At 39.4% G+C, this 23,188-nt stretch overlaps 1 long non-coding RNA gene across 1 annotated transcript in view; it reads right to left on the bottom strand.

The window, feature by feature from the left end:
• Positions 1-14,208: 14,208 nt before the first annotated feature.
• The window catches only part of LOC125162561 (uncharacterized), a 126,397-nt gene continuing 117,417 nt past the window's right edge, over positions 14,209-23,188 (bottom strand). The window contains exon 3 of the long non-coding RNA XR_007151085.1: positions 14,209-14,284. This is a non-coding gene — a long non-coding RNA (uncharacterized LOC125162561). The remainder of the gene's footprint in view (positions 14,285-23,188) is intronic.

Raw genomic sequence — 23,188 nt, 5'->3', positions numbered from 1 at the left:
AGGCTAAGTTAAATAAGTGTTCAAGAATCCATCACTAGTAAGGAGTTAAAACCAGTTTTCAAACCTTGTCTGACTGAATCCAAAGTCTATGTTCTTTCTTCTCCATTTTTCTGTCTCGAGGAGGGTTTAGACTAGACTGAACATACCTTTCTGAAGCTTTGTAGTAATCAAGTCTTTTCTTTACCTACTGTTAAATAACAAAAATTCAACTGAGAAAATGTGAAGATCTAATTGGCTTTAGTCACCGATTGATGAATTGGGCTGAATCCCATCTAGCAGGTAGAAAGGGGCTCCAAGGAGCCATACAAAATGGAAGACTTTTGTAAGCAGAGATGGGGTAGGACAAGAAACTTACTAGTAAAAGAAAAGAAAAGATTGTTTCACAAGGTCACCTTCCTCTGGGGAAATGGCAGAGGTCTATCAGATTGCCTTACTAGTGCTGATCAGGAAATTACAGGTTGACTGGTTAAACATCATATTCCTGCAATTAAGTCTTGGTTTGCTGTGGTGGCAAGTAACCCCATTTTGGGTCTGTTGTTTGTTTTTTTTTACACTACTCTCATTGTTACCTGAGGAAAAAGCAATTGGTTATGGAATGTCTGCAGAGTGGCAAGCTCTCTGAAACTCTGCAAATGAGCAATTACAATAATAAACAGCAGCATGGCCCCCTCTGTGTTTTCCACAGAGTAAATTCATTGCTGGTTTGTCTGACCTTGAAACCTTGTGATACTGCTTTGTGCAATTAGCAGACTCTAAATGTATATTCAGGTCACATCTGTGCTGAATTGTTTTATTTATGTTGATTGATTGTGGATTATGACACAGCATCCTTACTTATTCAGGGTAAGTGGAGTGAGGAGTTTTAAGGACAAACAGTGAACCAGCTGCAGAAAGGTCGAGAAGACAGAAGAGTGTAATACTGCAACTTGATAATGTAAACTTCAAGAAGGAATTTTTATTAAACCATAAAAAACATCTGTACCTTCTTATGACTGAAAGTTCAGGCTTATTAGGCACTGACTGCATAATGAATTTTTCATACAGTCATCATAAAACTCTCCTCCACCTGCCATGGCTCCTACAGAGGAGCATTTAGTTTATTCCTTACCTGGGAAGTATTTCAAACTTTCCCCTAAATATTCTCTGATGGCCAATAAGAGTTAGTGAATATCTTTAGGGTGCTAGTCTGAAGTAGCTATAGAAAATTCTTACAGAAATTTCAAAAACATTTCTTTTAATTATCATAGTTTTACTTTAAAAATGTATGCAGTTTTGTACTCTATTCCATAAGACAGCCATGTTTGCTTTAATAAATAAAAATATCACCCCTTGCCTAAATCTTGTGGTTTGGGACATACCTCAGTTCTACCAAATTAGAATCACAGAGATACAGACTTCTGCATATTTTTGTGTTCTGACATGTGGCCAAATTGAAAGCCACTTCAGGAAGATGTCTCCGTTGTCATGTGGCTGTGTATATTCCTTGGCACAGGAATGAGCAGTTCTGCTTAAGAAGTGAGGAACTCTGAAGACTGGATTCTATCCTCTAAATATAAGGAGTCATTAAAGATTCGAGGCTACAAGGACAAATCAGAACAGAATTGTGAATATTTCTGATGATACTCTCCAGCTGAACAATGTTGGATATGACACTGTTTTAAGGAGACAGCACAAACCCTGGAAAAGTCTGTGACAATGCAAGTTGTGGCTTTGTCAATGGTAGGCCAATAAATTTTAAAGAAAAAGGGTCACTTTACAAAATTGCCTTCTTCAAAAGATACAGTGATAGTAGCTTGGTCTATTGCTCATCCAGAGATGAAAACAGCAAGAAAAGCCCTCTTTGGCTCCCCATTCCCCCCTGTGCAGTATTGGTATAGTTCACTACCTCAGTCAGCTGTGGGATGCACTTCATGCTGGCTCTTGCCTGTGGTCATCAGGAGAGAGAAAGGGAAGAAAAGAGCAGAAATGCCTACTAGAAAGTAACTTTTTCTAATAGTATCCTCAGTAGCAGAAATTGTTGGTTTCTCTTTGAATATTCATTCCCCAACATTTTTTCTCTCCTCCACAAACATCTGATTTAAGTTTAGATGCCCACCTGTTCCCCACATGACCCTGGGTAAATTCTGATCATAACTTGGTGGTTTCAATCTTTTTTATTCAATGATTTATTTAGGATGTGCTTGTGACCCAATTTGGCCAGAAGCCAAAAGGACAGTTCTCTTTAAGGGTTTCTTCTCTCTCTCTCTTTTTTAAAATATTTCTTTAAAATTTTTTTTTCAACATTTTTATTTATTTTTGGGACAGAGAGAGACAGAGCATGAACGGGGCAGGGGCAGAGAGAGAGGGAGACACAGAATCGGAAACAGGCTCCAGGCTCCGAGCCATCAGCCCAGAGCCTGACACGGGGCTCGAACTCACGGACCGCGAGATCGTGACCTGGCTGAAGTCGGACACTTAACCGACCGCGCCACCCAGGCGCCCCTAAAATATTTATTTTAAATGTTTATTTATTTATTTTGAGAGAGAGTGAGCCTGGGAGGGGCAGAAAGAGAATCCCAAGCAGGCTCTGTGCTGTCAGCACAGAACCTGATGCAGAGCTTAATCTCACAAACTGTGAGATTATGACCTGAGCAGAAATCAAGAGTCAGATGTTTAGCCACTTAATGAACTGAACCATCCAGGTGTCCTAAGGATTTCTCCTCTTTTTTTTTTTTTTTTTTAATTTTTTTTTTTTCAACGTTTATTTATTTTTGGGACAGAGAGAGACAGAGCATGAACGGGGGAGGGGCAGAGAGAGAGGGAGACACAGAATCGGAAAGAGGCTCCAGGCTCTGAGCCATCAGCCCAGAGCCCGACGCGGGGCTCGAACTCACAGACCGCGAGATCGTGACCTGGCTGAAGTCGGACACTTAACCGACTGCGCCACCCAGGCGCCCCAAGGATTTCTCCTCTTAAGCAGGAGATTCCAGAGAACATGTACTTTTTCTGCCTTAGGGTACTGTCTTGTGTGGGTGTAGTGTTTTGAATTCCAGCAGCCATCTTGCTCTGTGGGAGGAGCCAGCCCAGAGGCAAAACTGAGCCACTGAAGATGTTACAGAGAAGGGACGGAAAGAAACTGGGTCCTTGATGATGCCACTGAACCACTAAATCAATAAAACCTAGAGCCCTTCTTTGAACTCTTTTCTTTTTCTTTTTTTACTTTCCTTTTTACTTTTTGGAGACTTTCAGGTTCACAGAAAAATTGGGCAAAAGGTAAAGATCTCCCACATAGTCCCTCACCCTGCTCTCAAAACCCTCCTTCTCCATCAGCATTCTGCATCAGATCGATACATTTGTTACAATTGATGAACCTACAAAATCATTTTTTTGATCTCCTTTTAATCATGGCGCCCATTTAACTTTCACCCTGGTCTCCAAAATCTCCTTGAAGCTACTGAAAGTTATTATTTTATTCTGTTTTGTCTTATTTATTTTAGTGATTTTGTTGCTTTATGTTTCAGTCGTGTGTGTACATGAGTGAATGTTGAGGAAACACTGTGTGATGGAAAATTAGAAGGTCCGGTTGGCAGAAAGGAAATTTTAAATTAGTCATAATTAAGTATCTAAAAATAAACTTCTACTTACATTAAAGGCCATTTGATGGAAAGAACACAGTTCTGTACTGGTGAAATATTTTAAAATGGGATTTTGAAACATTAATAATCAGGAACTGGTCTATCTAATAAAAGGGACAACCAAATGTTTATTGAAGCTTGTCACTGTCAGGCTTGTTGTGTTCTGGTTTATAGGGAGTAAGAAATAACCATTATGAGGGAATTAACACCACGAAATATAAATCTTGCAAGTAATTAGGCAGCTGTATATTTATCAGTACAGAATGTATTTTAATTTTTAATCAGGGCTTTTGTTCCAACTGACAAAATAATGGCTTGTTTGCAATCTTCCACTGAAACAGACTTCCCAAAATGGGATTTGGTGCATCAGTGGGCCCCTGTGTGTTTCATTTGCCATCAAGTCTGATGCATCATGTAATCCCCCCAGTGAGAGGCCCCAAGGAAATACTGTGCTACTCTCAAATTAGCTATGTTTTTCTCATATATGATTCACAAGGTAAATAAAAATGGTCTGTTTAAGCAATGCATTTCTATTTGCAGGGAAATGAAAGAGAAATATTATTACAAAGGTATTGGAATTATTATATGAGGAGCCAGAATGGTTTTTATAGGCCTAGAATGCAGATTAAATCTCCAGAGAAACTACAAAATTGAAGAACCCCATTTGGGATAGTTGTTATCTTGCCCATGGCAGAAATCTTCCTGCTTATCTCCACCTCAATCATGAACAATATGTATGTAATTTAGATGCCAAGGATAATGGGATTTCAAAAACATACCTCTGTATCCCTAGCAATCATTTCCTAAAGAAATATTATTTGCTAAAATTAGTAGATATGAAGATGTCTGTGGAGCATTTGATAAAACACTAGAAGGAGCTCCAGAATTTAATCAGAAAACCCATATATGAATCCTGACTCTCCGGTTTATTAAGCATGCAGCTTGAGTAAGTGGTTTTGGCTCTCTGTGCTTTAGTCTCCTCTTTGGTAAAATGGCAATCATTTTACCTGACCAATAATTTTCTTGGGCAAAGTATTTGAATTCTGACTTTGCCACTCAGTTATTGAGACTTTTTAAGTTATCTCACCATTAAAAAGTTTCAGTTTACTTATGTGCAACATGGAGGTAATAAATCCTCACAAGGTTCTTGTGAGGATTTCTCAAAATCCTGGTAAAACTTTATGGACATTCTAGGAGTGTAATCATGTTTGCTGAATGAATAAATACAGTTCTTGTTTTTAAGAACTCCCATAAACTTTGCTAATGAAAGTACAATAAAATCCATTTTAAGTTGATTGGGGAAATTGGGAGGTTTGTTTATAAGGGATTTAAAATGGTATCTGACCCATGAATAGTTGTTAATCCCATGAGAGACGTAGTCTAAAATGGGCTGGATGATAAATATCTTAGGTTGCTAGATACTATGTATCTCTGTCACACACCCACTTGACTCTACCATCATGGCCCCAAAACTTTATTTATGGAGGTGAAATCCCTGGGGAAGAACGGAGCATGGCTCCCCTGGAGGAATCAGGAGAACCCATGATAATGTTCCTTTTCTTTCTTTTTTTTTTTTTCAACGTTTATTTATTTTTGGGACAGAGAGAGACAGAGCATGAACGGGGGAGGGGCAGAGAGAGAGGGAGACACAGAATCGGAAACAGGCTCCAGGCTCTGAGCCATCAGCCCAGAGCCTGACACGGGGCTCGAACTCACGGACAGCGAGATCGTGACCTGGCTGAAGTCGGACGCTTAACCGACTGCGCCACCCAGGTGCCCCAATGTTCCTTTTCTTTACTGGGAGTAATTTCCATGTGGGAGGGAGAACACTGCCATGTTGGGTGACCTAGATCCAGTCTCTTTATTTCTTTTCACTGAAATTTCCTCCTTGTTAGATGTAAGTAATAACTGTTGTGAGGCATTAGAATACAAAGCCCTGGGGCACCTGGATGGCACAGTTGGTTAAGCGTCTGACTCTTGACTTTGGCCTCATAGTCATGAGATCAAGCCCCACATCAGGCTCCATGCTGAGTGTGGAACCTGCTTAAGATTCTCTCTCTTCTCACTCCCTCTGTCCCTCTCCCCTGCTCTGTGTGCATGTGCTCTCTCTCTCAAAAGAAAAAATATAAAACCCTGTACTAGTGGTAATTATCCTTGGTGGAATATAGTGAACTAACTTGAGTTAAGGGGTGTCAGAAGGGGACATGCTCTCTGCATTCTTGGAGATGCCAAGGGTATCAACAGGAGAAGATCTGCTGACTACTAGCTGTCAGGCCAACTCCCCAGGGGGTGCTCAGCCTGGTCTGTATGCATCCAAAGTTCGCACTCCTGTCACTGTATCACTGATGGTCCATAGCGTAATGGAAATCACCACTCTATCTGGCACCCATCACTAACAGTTGTATGACATTAGGCTGGTCACCTTCCCATTTTGGGCCTCAATTTCCACATCTATAAAAGAATGAGCTGGTCTAGATGATCAAGAGGATTCTGACATGCCATCCCATTGCTCCTATCCTATAAACTGTGTACACTGGAACGTTATTGCCTTTGCAGATCAGCTGATAGGCATGAAGTCCTTCAGATCCTTGAGGATAATCATCCTCTGGATGAGGCCCCAGACAGACTAACTTGTACTGAATTTCATTGTGTAGTGAACAATATCAGTAAAAATTTCCTTTTACAGGAACTCGTGCTACCCATTGTTTCTCTTTTTCCTTATGATCCCCCATAACCCATGCACATTTAGCCCTGCCTTTTTAGGAGCTGGAGAACACATTTCCACTTGTCAACCAGATCTTTAAGTTGAGTTGAAGAGACAGTGCAGTGTGGTGGTCACTGCTATAGACTATGATGTCAGGGAGACATAAGTCCTACTTATTGGTTTGTATTTAGTGTCCGTGTGGTACTACCTTGTCTTGGTTTCATACTAGTAAAATAAGTACAATGCCTACTTCATGGGAAAATTTTGATGATTAAGTGTGACAATAGCAATAAAGTTGTAAGCATATTAACTGGTTCAAAAATAGTGTTCAAAAATAATTAATAATAATTATTACTCTTACTCTTTGGTTCTCCATAGAACATTAAGTTTTTTCTTAGCACCAAGAAGACAGATTTGGAAGATGTTTCTTTTTCCCTCTATTTCAGCTCTCATAACTGGTTGCTTTGCCATTGAACTACCCTCTGAAGGAATGCTCCATCTCCTGGAGCATCGTGGAGAACAGTTGTGACAAACATGGATAAACACCAGCACTATATCATGTGATGGTACCTTGGTGTCTTCATTAGCCACTAATGTGTTAATTAAGCACATGAGGAGCCATGAGGCAGAAAGTGATAATTTTTTTCCCTTAGCAAATCAGATGCTAATTGAATAAAACTTACAGACCTATTTTTAACGGTACTGTGCTGTGATGCAGGGTGTCTGGGATAAAAGATGGGATACTCAGACCAAGAGATCTCCAGGAAGCCTAAGAGATGAGGTAGGAATTGGAGGTTCCAGCAAGGTCAGAGCAGGTAGGCCAGGTAGGGGACTTAGGAAGTGAGACATCCAAGGACAACAGTCAGTCTAAGAGCAGAAGCTGGCAAATTTTGTAATGGATTGGCTGGTAAATATTTTAGGTTGTCAGGCATTATGTGTCTGTTTCACCTACTGGGTGCTGCCATTGTGGCACAAAAGCAGGTACAGAATACTGTGATGAATGGGCATGGCTGCGTTCCAATTAAATTTTATTCATGGACACTGAAATTCTGAATTTTATTTATCCTTTTGTTGTCATTGTTTTGTATTGAAAAATGTAAAAATCATTCCTAGCTCACTTGCAGTATGAAAACACAAGAGTGGGTGGTAGTTTGCTGACCTTTGGTCTACAGAATTTGAAATTGCAAACTACAGAAACCTGAGCAAGATACGACATCCAAAGTGCAAAATAGACAGTGAAAAAATACAACTGTTGGACAAGCCCGGGTTCCTTGGGTATCAACTTGGCAGGTTCTTGCCTCTGACAGAAAAAGTGGCTGCATTTTACTTGAGGGCCCCGACTAATCTTTAAGTGTGGCCTGAGGCCATCAGGATTTGTAGAGGGACCCAAAAGAAAATAAGGACTGCTGATAGACAGGTTCTGGCTCTGGCAGGTCCTGACCTACTTTTTCCTATTATTTCTAAAATATTTTCTTTCAAAGCTACCAGATCTCCTTCTTCTGCTGGTGTTGACATGTGTCCTTTTAAAAAACCTTCTACTGTATTCCAGCTGCCCTTCTGAACAAATGCCCTGAGCCTTTGCTAAAACCCAATTTGCTCTACAAGGGGATTTTGTGTAAGGTGGGTGCACCCTTGGATTTCATACAAGGAAGTTTACTTAGCAAAGAACTAAAGGAGCTCCTGACAAGACGATCTCACCCAAAGTGACTGTGACAGAGCAGACTCTGCTACATGCACATACTGAGTGTTCTGAAATGTCCTCTATTAATTAATTCCATTCTGAAAACCTATGCTTCTCTCCCTAATTTGCATAAAACACCTGAAATTGTGCATCACTGGAGACAATGTCAAGCCTGGATAAATTCAAGCTCCACCGCATGCTGGCTAAGGGACCTTGGACATATTATTTGAAATTTTCCTGATACGCATTTTCCAAACACATTTGGTCATATCCCCTGGTCTAATGATGCAGGTATTTACCGGTTTTTAGAATGTATGAAAACACAGGTATCAGGCTGGCTTAATTAATTTGTATATTCCAGTATGTGTGTGTTTTAAATCATTTGGAAATACATTTTAAATATTACACAGACTCTTTTAAATATTCTCTCTCTCACACACACAGCAGCAGAGGGCATAGGGAGACAAAAGTGTATATGTGACTTCTGATTTCAGGAGGTTATCTCTGAGCGGGAACAGTATCAAACAGTCAACGGAGCCCTGGCTTTCGAGGCAATGAACTAGGACTTGCATGATAGGCCTGGATCCATCCCTAATTAGCTGTAACAGTAGAAAAGTTGCTTAACATCTCCGAATCTTTATTTCTTCATTTTTAAAAGTGGGGATATTAACTCTTGCCCTCATCACAGGATTATTTTAAGAACCCACTGAAATAACGAAAAGTGTTTTATAAAAAGCAAAGTGCTATGCAAATGTAAGTCTTGCCTCATTAGCATCCTTTTCTCCCCTGTGGCACCCTGAAAGTCTGCTTAAAAATTCTAGGGATCCAGAGTTTGGAAACCGCTAGCAGCTAAAATGGCAAACTTTCAAAAAAAGGTAATGGTTCATTGACAGGTGAAATATACTTACTGATTTTTTTTTTACATATATGACTCGGAGACCAACTTCAAAGTGTGCTTTATTAAAATCCAAAAGGTACCCTCTAGGTTCAACAATGGGAGCTTTACTAAATCCAATAAATAAGAGATTCTTCTTATGCAGTCCACAAATATATATCTATTACTTTTCCTTGCATCTGTTAATGCAACAAAATGTCGAGTCACTTAAGCACCAAGGGTTTAAAGCTCCCTTTGATTCAGGGGGAGAAAGGAAAAGCAATATCTCTGCCAGAGTCATGGTTGGGGGGCGGGGTAGAAAATTCCTTCCCAGCTTCTAAAGAAGGTCAGACAACTGGCCAATTTTACCAGAGCAGTCAAGCGGTTAGTTGAACTAATTGCTTCCCTGAAATGACTTTTTTTCTGACCGAATATACTAGACTAGGAGGAGCTTGAGTCCAGAGGGCTGATCTCATATTGCTTGTTTGACCATCTAACACCCAAAGCCACAGGCAATATAGCATATAAAACAAAACAAAACAAAACAAAACAAAATAAAACAAAACAAAAGCCCTTAGAAAAACGGTCCTAGGGTGTGGACAAAATGACCTAAGCTAAGCAGGCAGTCTCATGTCTGACATTAATTTGACAATATTGTGGGAGCCCCCTGACCACCCCTCCAGTGACTGAAATTCTCAGTCCTTATTGTTTCAACTATTTCTTCTGCTCCTTTCTCTCTTCTCCTTCTGGTATTCCCACTCTGTGTATGTTACACCTTTTATAGTTGTCCCACAGTCCTTGGATATTCTGTTCTGTTTTTTCAGTCTTTGTTCTCTGTGCTTTTCAGTTTTTGAAGTTTCTATTGATATATCCTCAAGCTCGGAGATTCTGTCTTCGGCTGTGTCCTATGGAGGGCATTCTTCTTTTCTGTTAACGGTGTTTTGATCCCTTGCATGTCCTTTAGTCCTCTTGTGATTTCCATCTCTCTGCTTACATTGCTCGTCTGTTATGTGCTGTCTACTTTATCCAGTAGAGCTCTTAGCATATTAATCATAATTGTTTTAATTTCCAGCTCTTATAATTCTAACATCCCTGCCATGTTTGGTTCTAAGTCTTGCTCTGTCTCTTCAAATTGTGTTTTTTGCTTTTTAGTATGCCTTGGAATGTTGTCTTCATAGCTGAACATAACATACCAGCTAAAAGGAACTGCTGTAAATAGGCCTTTAGTAATGTGGTGGTGAGGTGTGGAAGGAGGGAAAGCTTTCTATCTTCTGATTAGGTCTCAGTTTTGTATTAAGCCTGAGCCTCTTGACTGTGAACTTCACAAGTGTTTCTCAGTTTTGGTTTTTTTTTTTTTCTCCTCTTTTAGGTGAGACAGGATGGCTACCAGGGGCTGGAATTGTGTATTTCCCTTTTGCCACATAGAAGGCTAGAGCTGACTGGTGTTATTTCCCTTCTCCCAGATCAGTTGGGCTCTGCTAACACCCCAGCAGTTTAGGCTCTGGTTGAGTAGCTTTTCCTGAGGGCAGGCCTTGCTCAGGACAAGGGGGCTCTGTGGTATTTCAAAATGGTTCCCTTTTCCCTCTCCATGCCAGTAACATGAGAGGATTTTTCTCTGCTATTTATTGTGGGAATCTGGTTATGTTCCTGGAGGTAAATTTTACAGTGTTGTGGAAGCCCCTTGTGACTGGGTTCCCCCTGGGGCTTTTAGCTCGCAGACTTGTCCAGAATGCGCCTCCAGCAATTTAGGAATGATAGTTCAGGTTTTCCCGCCTCAAGCATTGGTTTCCCCAGCAGATTCTGCTCATGGGTCTCTGGTAAGTTGTGACTCCCTGAATGTACTTGTCTCCGATCTTGGGAACAGCAATTGGCTCTGTGTCCTCCACAGATCTTGGGATCCTTATGGATCCCAGAACAGTTGTTGATTTTTCAATCTGCTCAGCCTTTTCATTGTTAGGATGGAGAGACGGTTTCTAACTCCTTACTCGTGAGACTAGAAACCCGAAGTCTATTGCTTTATTTTTCATCTCTCCAGTGTTTATTAAGTACTTGTGATATGCCATCATTTTGTAAGTGCTGGGGACGTGATGGCGTAAAAAACAAATTTTTCTGCCATGATAGAGAAGGAAACCATAAATAAGTTAAGTAGATACATATCGTGAACAACGTTGGAAAGAAAAGCAGTCATGCCAGAGGTAGGAACTGGACGGGGAGTACAGGAGGGCTGATTCTGAGGTAGTGGTTGGGGACTGCTTCACTGGGGAGGTGGATTTGTGAGCAGAGAAGTTGCCATCAAGGAGGGAACAGCATTCTAGGCAGAGGAAATAGCAGCTGGAATTGTCTTTAGGCAAGAAAAGACTCAGTATCTTTGAAGAATGCCAAGGAGATATCTGTGGCTGGAACACCGTGACCAAGTAGGAAAGAGAAAGTGGTGAAGAAGCAAAGCTCCAGATCATGCAGCACCATAGGCCAGCTAAGGATTTTGGAATATGTTCTAAGTGTAAAGGGAAGCTAAAGAGAGGATTAATATGGAGGAAAACATTGCAGGATTATATTTTTAATTACCACTCTAGCTCTACATTGAAACTAGATTGGAAGCTGCAGAAACACTGAATACATGTAAGCATTTTTTAAACCTGGGGTGTGTGTGTCTGTGTGTGTGTAAGTATGTTTGTGTATGTGGGGTGAGAACGTTTAAGATCTACCCTCATAGCAACTTTCAAGGGTATAATACAGTATTGCTGACTACAGTAATCATGTATGTGTTCGACCCCAGAGCTTATTCATCTTATAACAGAAAGTTTCTTCCCTTTGACCACATCTCCTTGTTTCCCTCAGCCCTTAGCCCATGGCAACCAATATTCTATTTTCTATTTCTGTGAGTTAGACTTGCTTATTTATTTATTTATTTATTGCTTTAATTTTTTAATGTTTATTTATTTTTGAGAGAGAGACAGATGAGACAATGAGTGGGGAGGGGCAGAGAGAGAGGGAGACACAGAATCAGAAGCAGGCTCTAGGCTCTGAGCTATCGGCACAGAGCCCAACGTGGGGCTCAGACTCACAAACTGCAAGATCATGACCTGAGCCAAGTTGGAGGCCTAACTGACTGAGCCTCCCAGGAACTCCCAGGCTTTTTTAGATTCCACATATAAGTGACATCATGTAGTATTTGTCTTTCTTCATTTAACTTATTTCACTCAGCACAATGCCCTCAAGTTACATCCACATTGTTGCAAATGGCAGGATTGCCTTCTTTATGGCTGCATAATATTCTACTGTGTGTGTGCATACATATACATATATGTACATATGGCACACATATATATGCCGTATTTTCTTTATCCATTCATAAATTGGTAGACATTTAGGTCATTCCCATGTGTTGGCTCTTGTGAACAATGCCATAACAAACATGGGAGTGCAGTTAGCTCTTTGAGATAGTAATTTTATTTCTTTGGATATATACCCAGAAGTGAGATTGCTAGATTATATAATGGTCCTACTTTTAATTTTTTGAGGAACCTCCATATTGCTTTCCACAGTACCAGTTTATAGTCCCATCAAGAGTGTACATGGGTTCCCTTTTCTCCACATCCTTTCCATCACTTGTTTTCTCTTGTGTTTCTCTATTCTACCAGGTGTGAGGTGACATTTCATGGTGGTTTTGATTTGGATTTCCCTGATGATTAGTTAGTGATGTTGAAAAACTTTTCCTGTAGTTATTGGACATTTGTATGTCTTCTTTGGAAAAATGTCTATCCAGGTCCTTTCATCATGCACTGAACCTTGAATAGTGGGTTGGTTTCCTATCTCATTACCACTTGCACAAATAGCGCCACCACCATTCACTAGTCAACCAAGGATAAAACCCAGGAATTAATATTGACTCCTCCCCTTATTTATTTATTACCCACAGCAGAAATTTTGCTGTGATTGGTATTGAATAAGGTACTGAATGATTGCTTCAGACCTCAAGGAATCTAGTTAGTTTTTCCTCTTTGGACTATCTTCTCTTTTTTAACTATATTTGGTACTAACCAGGAGATTGTGTGTTCTAGAGAAAATAATACAGATTTTGCCATCATAAATGACCTTAGTGTAAATACTGTGTCTACCACTGATTTGCAATCAAATTGACATTTTCCTTTCTTGTTTCATTCCTGGGTTTTGCATTTCTAAATTGAAGGAATATCAGTTGTGATTATGTTTAGTTTGAGAGAATAGAAACCTCAAATTATGTACCATAGATATTTTTATCACATGGAAACATGTTTTGAGATAGGAGATCTAGGGATGTTATATGGCTCCACAAAGATGTCGGAGATTCAGGTCAGTTTCAACTCACCTGTGACATGGTATGGGAAACACATTGTTAGGCTCCAACTACCACCTCTGTATTCCAGCCAGCAGATGGAAGAAAGGATAATGAAAAAGGTACCAAGAACACACACCAGCTATCTATTGAGGACATTTTTAAGAAACTGTAACACAACACTTCCACTTTATTTCATTGCCCAGAATTTAGTAACATGACAACACCTAGTTGCAAAGGAAGCTGGGAAATGTGTTCTTTAGTTTTGTGCCATGTGCATAGCTAAAAATTGGGGAGTTCTGTTATTAAGAACATAACAAGAGGAAAAAAACCTCAAATGTTAATAAAGTGTCTGGTTCATAGTATCTAGTTAAATTAGTTAAATTAGTGTTTAATTTTTGTCTTTCTCATCCAGTATTACTTTTCCTAAATCATATTTTCCAGTATTATCTTGAATTAAATTTGTCATGAACCTGGATATATACATTCTTTGTCAGACTGGTATTACGCTAGTTTATGTTTATAAAATTCAACTAATCAGTTAAATAATTATTTGAATAGACTAAAATTTGGCTAAGAATAGGTATTTCAGTCTTCACAAACAGTAAGAAGAAACCAACATTCAAATTATAGGAATAGGTATAAAAACTCTAATGAGAAGTATAGGAAATGAGAGTAGGAGTAGGCTGATTTTAGACTGTATTGCATATGCTTAAAATGTTGTTGGTACCATTAGATTCCTGTTCAAACTCATCCCACAACCCCTCCCTCTATGTTTTCACATAGCTATGCATTACCTCTTATACCTTCTATCAAAACTTGAGAGATCTCATTTGTTCCCCTACCAAAAACTGTTCTCTTCTTTATTTTGAGAACTTAATAAAAAATGATGGGGTACAACTTAAAGCAGTTGGATTCTAGATGGATCAGGCCTTGAACACAAGTCTGAGACAACATGTGTAGAATTCCAGGAACAGTGGCATGAAGGACTTACCGACACCAATTACTCATGGGACTTACCTTTTCCGTGTCAAAGCCAGGCTTATGAAGCTGTCAGGGCAGAGGACCTCTTCTCCATGGGTCTGAGTTTCCACATCTGTTAAATGAGAATTGGACTCAATATTACCAATCAGACTCCATTGGGCACCATTTGCATCATATTCTATGTATCACCCAGATGTGCTGGTCTAAAAAAAATGAAAGGCAAGTGGTATCTATGGAAGTGGGCAACATAGTCCTAGATATTACCTAATATGTAACTGGAGAATGTCCTACTTTGATCAGACCTAGTCCTTTAAAAATCTGTATTAAAATCACCAACTTGTGTTTTGATTGTATTTATTTTGCTTCTATATATTTTCCTGTTGACTTTATGAATTAAACCATTTACTATGCAAGATATGATCTGTGTTTGCCAAGAAAATACTATAACTTTTATTCAATTGGACAAAACGGTGGATGTTTATGATTGTCAGTGGGGTTGTGGTTTGTTCAAAGTAAAGATGAACAACTTTATTAACCATGTGCTGTGTATCAACATTATTGTTATTATTCTAGGTTGTGAGCAGATGATTGATGATTCCTGAGCAGTAAGTAAATATATGAACAGAGTTTACTGTTGTGATAAAATAAAACTTACAGCACAGTTTATCTGACTTTTTATGGAACACATAATCCTTATTGTGTTGCACAGTAAACAGGCATAAATTGTAAACTGTTTACTTTAAGGCTTATGATTAAAATTACTTTTACAAAGACAAATAATGTTTTCAGTTTTCTTGTTTTATTTAGTTTTCTTGTATCTAGAATCAACATCAATGGAGTCTGGCAATGAGAAAATGATTCAGAATGGAGTATCTACCGCTACTTAAAAGAAGAATGTTTGATTCTCTAAGTTCACTATATCTTTAGCTAGAGGAATAAATGATGGCCTTTTCATGTTCCAGAAATAGAAGCAAGTTGTCCAGAATTTTAGTTAACAGGAAATTCACAGGAGAGTGGATCTTAAGATAGAGCTCAGAATGTAGAATTAAAATTTTAAAAAACCTAATAATTGCACTCTTTTCTGCACCTGTTAAAAATGTAAGCCAGAATGATCTGATAATTTGCTACCTGCTTATCATATCCATGCTGGACCAGAAAGGAGAAACACAGTGTAGTGGACAGACCTTATAATGTTAAAAATATTTGCTGCTCCCTCCTTACGAGAGGAATACACTTTCTTCGCCCACTAACAAGGGGTTCAGCCATGTGACTTGCTTAATCCAGAGAAGTATGAAGGAAATGATGTCTGAGCAAGCTTTAGGAGCACCGTGAGGTTCACTATGTTCTCCTTTCCTTTTGTCTGAAGGCTGGCATGTTCCATACATGCTTCTTAGCCTGGGTCCCAGAATAAAGATAACATGGAGTAAAGTCACACAAGCTGCACAGGGCAGGTAACATGATAAAGAAACAAGTCTTTGTAATGCAAGCCACTGAGCTCTGGTATATCAAAACTCTGAGTCATACCAGCCAATATAAAGAAAATGTCCTATGTGTTCCATATTGATATGGGTCAACAAAGGTAGAGATAATTAAATTATACAAACAAGGAGGATTTATGATGCAGAATATGAAAGCTAAGAGTCCAAGATGAAGCACTGTAAGTACAAGTGGGTAAACAGAAAAAAAAATCACAACATAAGTAGCAGCACTTAAATGCCAGGGAAACTGTAAAACAACATAATTAAAATGTAAAATATGATTGGCTTTTACAGAGATGCGCCTTCATTTAATGAACATTTAGGGGACACCTTCTTCAATTGTGGCACTGTGTTAAATCTTTTAAATAATGTTATCTCAGCTGTGCTCAGAGAAATTGATCCCTAGAAATAAATACTACTTGGAGGTCAGAGGAAGGGGAGAATCTTTTCCCAAACGTTTGGGAAAAGCTACAGACTGTATCTCTCTTTTGAGAATTCATAAGACACATAGGAAAGTAAAGCCTTGAGAATTCCTACGCCAGATACCTGTTTTACTTGGTTTATTCCAGTATTTATGAACCTTTTTTGGACACAGTATGGGAAACATGGTCTTGAGGTATTCAAAGATGAATAAGACATTCTCTATTTCAACTCCCTCCCACTTTCCACCATAGGTAGTAGGGGACAGAAAAAAATGTACACAAATTTCACAATGGAACATATGAGTTGGGGTAAGAGGAAATGAGGGGGAGGGGGCTGAATGTGCCCATGGCCAGTCCCCAAACCCCAATTCAGAGCATTAGTGTTGTAGGGGAAGGAGCAGACATTTTTAAATCCTAACTCAGTAGCAAGGGCAATCCTTTAACACATCATCTCTGAGTTACAACTGTCTCCTGACTATTTTGTCCTTCACCTCCTTCATATTATGCTGCCTCCACTATTTAATCTTTTGAAGGCCATAGCTTAATTTCCTTTTCAAAATCTTCTGTGGTTTTCATTCTCTTCAGGATGATATCCATGTAACTGATTGATTTGTAAGAAGTTTGTATTATCATAATACATATCTCTACTTGGGTGACTTTTATTACATTGTCATTGAATTCTTCTTTTAACTATTCATTCATTTAACAAGCATTAACCAAATGTCCTCTCTGTATCTAATATGAAGCTAAGGACTGCGTTTTATAGAGAAAAAAGCTTGGAGCTTGATGCCAGGTTCCCTGCATTCAAATTCAGTCTTCTATTCTCTAGTGATTTAGATGTCAATGACCAAATATAAAAAGTAAAAATAATAATACATGTATCTAGGTATCTTACAGATTTGAAATGATTAATTTACATGAAAAGACTTCACGAGATGCTTAGATCCAAGTAGATGCTCGAACAATGCTAGCTGTTTAATCCAAATCAAAGTAATATAAGATATACAGAGTGGTGGATTCAGTCTTTGAGATTTAAGAAATTTAAAGGCAACCTGAGAAGAAATAATATAAAGGCAAAATCAAATAAGAAAATAAACAAAAACAGAGAAGAATCCAGACTGCACTCAAAAGTATGGGGGTGCCCTTTCGCACATGATAATTTGTCACAGGGTGCTTGAGTTTGCCTTTTGTAATCAGATGTCATGGATTCAAATCTTGATTTCATCTCTTGCTAACTCTATGACTTTGGTAAAATTTCATAAACTCCCTGGGCCTCTTCTTTTCTGTAAAATAATTCAGATAAAACCTCATAAAATTGATGTTGAAATTAACCTGTCTTCATGGAAGATGTAAATCTTTGATATGAATCTTTAAAGAAGTATAGATATAAGATATTTGAGAAGAGCAGGCAGCATCCCAAATGGATAAAGAGATGGGAAGGAGAAAGCATCCATCATGTGCACGCCTGTGGGGGATGCTCTTAGAGCAGTGAGCCTGAGACTCATGGGAAGTGCTGAGAGCCAGGCTATGCCTAACCGAAGAGAGCACGGTCATTGTGGGGTGAGGGCAAGAGCACCACACCAAAGAATGTACACTTGCCATGTTAAGCCGGGAATGAGAAGGTCAAATGCCTGTGGGCCACCCAGATATTATAAGTGAGGGAGGTGTCTTGGGACAGGCAAGAGAATGGATGGTATTGGCTACTGGAACAAACTAGAGACTGACTCACCTCAGGGTGCAATCACTACTCAGCTCTGTATTTATATGCTGCCTCAGTGTGGCCAGATTTAAACTTTTTTAAAAATTAATTAATTTATATTTTTAAAAAGTTTATTTATTTTGAGAGAGAAAGAGAGAGAGCAAGGAAGGCACAGAGAGAGAGGGAGAGAGAATCCCAAGCAGGATCCTCACTGTCAGCACAGAGCCCAGTGACGGGCTCGAGCCCATGAACCGTGAGATCAGGATCTGAGCCTAAATCAAGAGTCAGACACTGACCTGACTGAACTGACTGAACCACCTAGGTGCCCATGATCTTCTGATTTTTAAAAACAATTTTTTTAATGTTTATTTATTTGTGAGAGAGAGACAGACAGAGTGTGAGCAGGGGAGGGGCAGAGAGAGAGAGGGAGACACAGAATCTGAAGCAGGCTCCAGGCTCTGAGTTGTCAGCACAGAGCCGACGTGGGGCTCGAACTCAAGAACCATGAGATCATGACCTGAGACGAAGTCAGATGCTTAACCAACTGAACCACCCAGGCGTCCTGATATGATTTTTTAGAAAGAGCCGGCAATGGTGGAACTTTATGTGGACTTCCAGAACCTTTCATGCTCTTTTACTCCTTCATATCTTTAGGCTTGCCTTTTCTTTTGCTACAATAACCTGCCCCTCCGTCCTCTTTGGCTAAATTCAATACATCCCCCAAGGCTCCTCTCAGAAGTTTTTTGCTTTGTTGAACCACCTCCTTATCCTGAGGGCCTTTATCCTACCGCTGTTCCAGCACTTCCCACATCGGATTACAACCTTGAAGCCAGGAGACCCAGCAGCCTGTGAGCAGCACAGCACCGGGGGCTGTCACACACAGACTCCTAGGGGAGACGAGCTCGTTGGAATTGTGTGCCCAGGCTTCCCTGAGGGCAGGCACTGCCTTACCTTTGTTACAATGCCCAGGACAGCGTCTGACACAGAAAAGTATTCAATGAGCATGTGTTGCCTATCTGTATTGGACTTGATTCCTGAGTAGCAGAGGATGATTAGTTTGCTATCCATCTCTGCTGCAGAGGAAACATGGAGAGGAATCCAGTTTCTTTTCAGATTTAAACAAAAATTGAGCTCAGTTTAGCATGAAAATCACATTTTGAAAATATTTTTACAAAATCATTAAAAAAATTCCCAATTCTCCACTGTCAGATATGTCTGCACATTTTTTTTCTCTAAGTAAATGCTACCAATAACATTTTATTTTATTAAAAAAAATTTTTTTTAACGTTTATTTATTTTTGAGACAGAGAGAGACAGAGCATGAATGGTGGAAGGGCAGGGAAAGAGGGAGACACAGAATCGGAAGCAGGCTCCAGGCTCTGAGCCATCAGCTCAGAGCCCGACGCGGGGCTCAAACTCACGGACCGCGAGATCATGATCCGGGTGAAGTCGGACGCTTAACCGACTGAGCCACCCAGGCGCCCCATACCAATAACATTTTAAAAATGCAGAAAAAATCTCCCCCCTCACACACAAAAATGGACATGGTTATGTGTCAGACAGCTGTAACTATTAGAGGGACATGTTAAGGCTCTATTCTAGTAGAAGTAAATCTGGAGGAAAAAGGGAAAGGGGCAAGGGGCCATGCTGGTGGAGAGTCATGGTTTCCGTGCTAAGAAAGAAGTTTTTATTTTATTTTACTTTATTTTATTTTATTTTATTTTATTTTATTTTATTTTTAATGTTTACTTATTTCTGAGACAGAGAGAGAGAGACAGAGCATGAGTGGGGGAGGGGCAGAGAGAGAGGAAGACACAGAATCAGAAGCAGGCTCCAGGCTCCAGGCTCCAAGCTGTCAGCACAGAGCTAGACGCGGGGCTCGAACTCACAAACCGCGAGATCATGACCTGAGCCGATTAAATGTTTGTTTACTTTTGAGAGACAGCACAACTAGGGGAGGGGCAGAGAGAGAGAGGGAGACACAGAATCTGAAGCAGGCTCCAGGCTCTCAGCTGTCAGCTCAGAGCCCAACATGGGGCTTGAACCCACAAACTGTGAGACCATGAGCTAAGTGGAAGTCGGACACTTAACCAACTGAGCCACCGAGGTGCCCCAGAAGGAAGTTTTTAAATGGTAAGGGGAGTCAGAGAGGGTAACTTGTGGAGGGAAGAGGGTGGTACCCAGCAAATGCTCTGAATGAACACAGAACACTGATTCACCAATCACATAAAGCTTGTCCAATAACACCATCAGTGTTAGCTCCTAGTGGAGCTATCCGGTCCCAAATCCTCATGCTCTCCCTTTTGTTTCATTTCCTTCCTCTCTTCTTCCTTCTTTCCTTTCTTTCCTGCCTTCTTGCCTGCCTCCCTTTCTCCTTCCTTCCTTCCTTCCTTCCTTCCTTCCTTCCTCCCTTCATCCCTCCTTTCCATTATTTCTTCTCTTCTTTCTCCCCTTTTTTTTACTCCACCACTTCTTCCTCACGTTCTTTCTTTCTTGTCCTCTTCTTCATCATCCTTTTTAAGGAATTTTTTTTTTTTTAATTTGAGAGAGAGAGAGAGAGAGAGGGTTAGCGAAGGGAAGAGGGAGAGAGAGAATCTCAAGCAAGCTTTATGCTGACACGGGGCTCTATCCCAGGACCCTGAGCCCAAATCAAATGTCAGGCACCCCTCTTTGTCTTTTTTCTTCTCATCTTTCCTCCTTCTCCCGTTTCTTCTCTTAAAGGAATATAGCTCCAATTATGGAAGGAAGTGGGGCAGTAGAATTCATTTGAGAGTCAATTTTGCCGGGCTGAAACTATTCTAGGATATGAGGGCTAATGATAATTTTAAAATACTATAAGATAAACTTTGGCAGATTAATTATATTTTAATTAATCCCAGTTACTTTTACAGTGATAACAGAGTTTCTATATGTCCTGTGTCACTTTCCTTTAGGCATCTTACATAATTCATAATAAGTGGGTTTAATTTTTAATTAACTATGGTCAATGAGACAGAATTGGCAGTATCTCCTCATCTGCCTTAGTTTGTCTTTTGAAGTAGATTTGAACATAAGGAAACATGTCTTGTTTGGTTTAATTTTATTCATTGATTTAAATTTTTTAAAGGTTCCCATATTCCATGTATTTGGGACAGGGCTTAAAGTATTTTTTATTTTCAGTGATTAATATAACTATTTCCATGAAATTCAATTATTTCCCAATTAAATCAATTCTCTCTAATCTTAGGATGCTAGAATTTCTAGATATTAAATATTCTGTGGCTGTTGTTCCATAACAAATCTGATTAAAGTCCATGTGGGTTGTGAAAGCTGCACATTGTGCTTAAAACTTGACAGTACATATTTTTGTAAAGTGAAGTGGGATGAAAGATAAGTACATGATGAGGTACCATTATACCTGTGATAAAGGGTTTATTGATTGTTCATATTGCAATTGTAATGGAAACATTTCACTTTTAAAATAGTAGTTTATAAAAAACCAACATTACCATTTATGCATGAAGACCTGAGGTTATTAAAATAATTTTATTCTAAAAAAATGGCTTTTCTACTGCACATAAGTTGCATCTATTTTGAGACTCTGTTATAAATATGCCTAGGTTTATCATCTATTTGGTTTTCCAACTATATATAACTATCTAATTTATGTATTACTTTAATGAATTTAAGTCAATTTACATATATACCCTGTAGTTTTAAAAATAAATAGAACTTGTGATGTCATTTCTACCTTGAAGAATTGTATCTTTTGTGTCCTTTCTCTTATTCTTTCTTGTTTAGTGGCTTATACTCCTTAACATTGCCGGAACCTGCTCCTTTACCAGTAAATGGGACTCCTATATACCTAGGGTCACTTATGCTTTATTGGTCTTGATTCATCTCCCATCAGATGAATCGTGAGGTCAGATATTTTGGTAACTACACCCTGGTCCCAGCCACTATCAGGTCTTGTCCCAAGTGAGTCTCCCTGTGAATGTCCTCACTTCTGTCCCATTTTATCCATCCTACTGAAGAGCTGCAGTGAATTTGTTAAAATGCAAATCTGTTCAACTCCCTACCCTCCTTCTGGCAATGGCTTTCTACAGACCTTGGTATGAAGATCAATTGGTTTTTCACAAGATGAGGCCCTATCTGTGATAGCTCTAATCTTTGCTTGGTTCTTTAGCTCTCTCTCTATTCGAGACACCAACCCAGAAACTCAATTCTCTAACCTGCTGCACTTTTTTTAGATTTTCCAGCAAGTCAAGCTCACCTTTAACTCCCAGTCTTGGCATATTCTATTCTGTATGCCTTAAACTATTCCACTCCCTTTAGTTTCACATGTTAAGAACAAAATAAATACACTCCAAGTTTGTGAAAATAATGCCTCTACTTAAAATGTATTTCATTTTTAAAATGAAAATACACATCCATTAAAATTGATATTCCATGTCAATTTACTCATTTTGAATAAGAAGGTTGGATCTACCTGAAGTGACTGAATCATTTTTTTATTCACTCTGACAATTTCTGTCTTTTATTTGGTGCACTTGAATCATCCATATTTAAATTGATTATTGATGTAGTTGCATTAGCATTTAGTATGCTTATAACTTTCTTAAATGCTGCAGTTTTTCTTTGTTTCTCTCTACCACTTATGCTGTCTTCTCTGTTTTTAATTGAGCATTTTATATGATTCTTTTTTTTTTTCTTTTTTTTTTTATAATTTTTTTTTTTCAATGTTTATTTATTTTTGGGACAGAGAGAGACAGAGCATGAACGGGGTAGGGGCAGAGAGAGAGGGACACACAGAATCGGAAACAGGCTCCAGGCTCCGAGCCATCAGCCCAGAGCCCGACGCGGGGCTCGAACTCCCGGACCGGGAGATCGTGACCTGGCTGAAGTCGGACGCTCAACCGACTGCGCCACCCAGGCGCCCCTTATATGATTCTATTTTATCTTCTCTCTTAGCATATCAGTTATACTTCTTTTAAAAACAATTTGGTGGTTGCCCTAGAGTTTACAACTAATCTAAGTCCATTTTCAAATAACACTACACCACTTCATGAATAGTGCAGGTGCTCTCTAGTAGAGAATTCACAATCCCCCTCCCACCACTTCCTTATTACATTGCTATAAGTAATTTTCATACAGTTATTGATTTATAATGATCATTTAAGGGATTATATAATCTGTTAGAATTTCCATCTTTAAAAAAAATTATTTTTGAGAGAGAGAGAGAGAGAGAGAGAGCACAAGCAGGGGAGGGGCAGAGAGGGAAGGTGACAGAGGATCTGAGGCTGACTTTGTGCTGACAGTAGTGAGCAGAATGTGGGGCTTGAATTCATGAACCATGAGATCATGACTTGAGCTGAAGTCTGATGCTCAACCGACTGAGACACCCAGGTGCCCCTAGAATCTCCATCTTATAGATACAC

The sequence above is a fragment of the Prionailurus viverrinus genome, chromosome A3 (genome assembly GCF_022837055.1).
Source record: "Prionailurus viverrinus isolate Anna chromosome A3, UM_Priviv_1.0, whole genome shotgun sequence".
Taxonomy (NCBI): domain Eukaryota; kingdom Metazoa; phylum Chordata; class Mammalia; order Carnivora; family Felidae; genus Prionailurus; species Prionailurus viverrinus.
The sequence above is the reverse complement of the archived record's forward strand: the minus strand, read 5'-3'. Positions and strand labels throughout refer to the sequence as shown.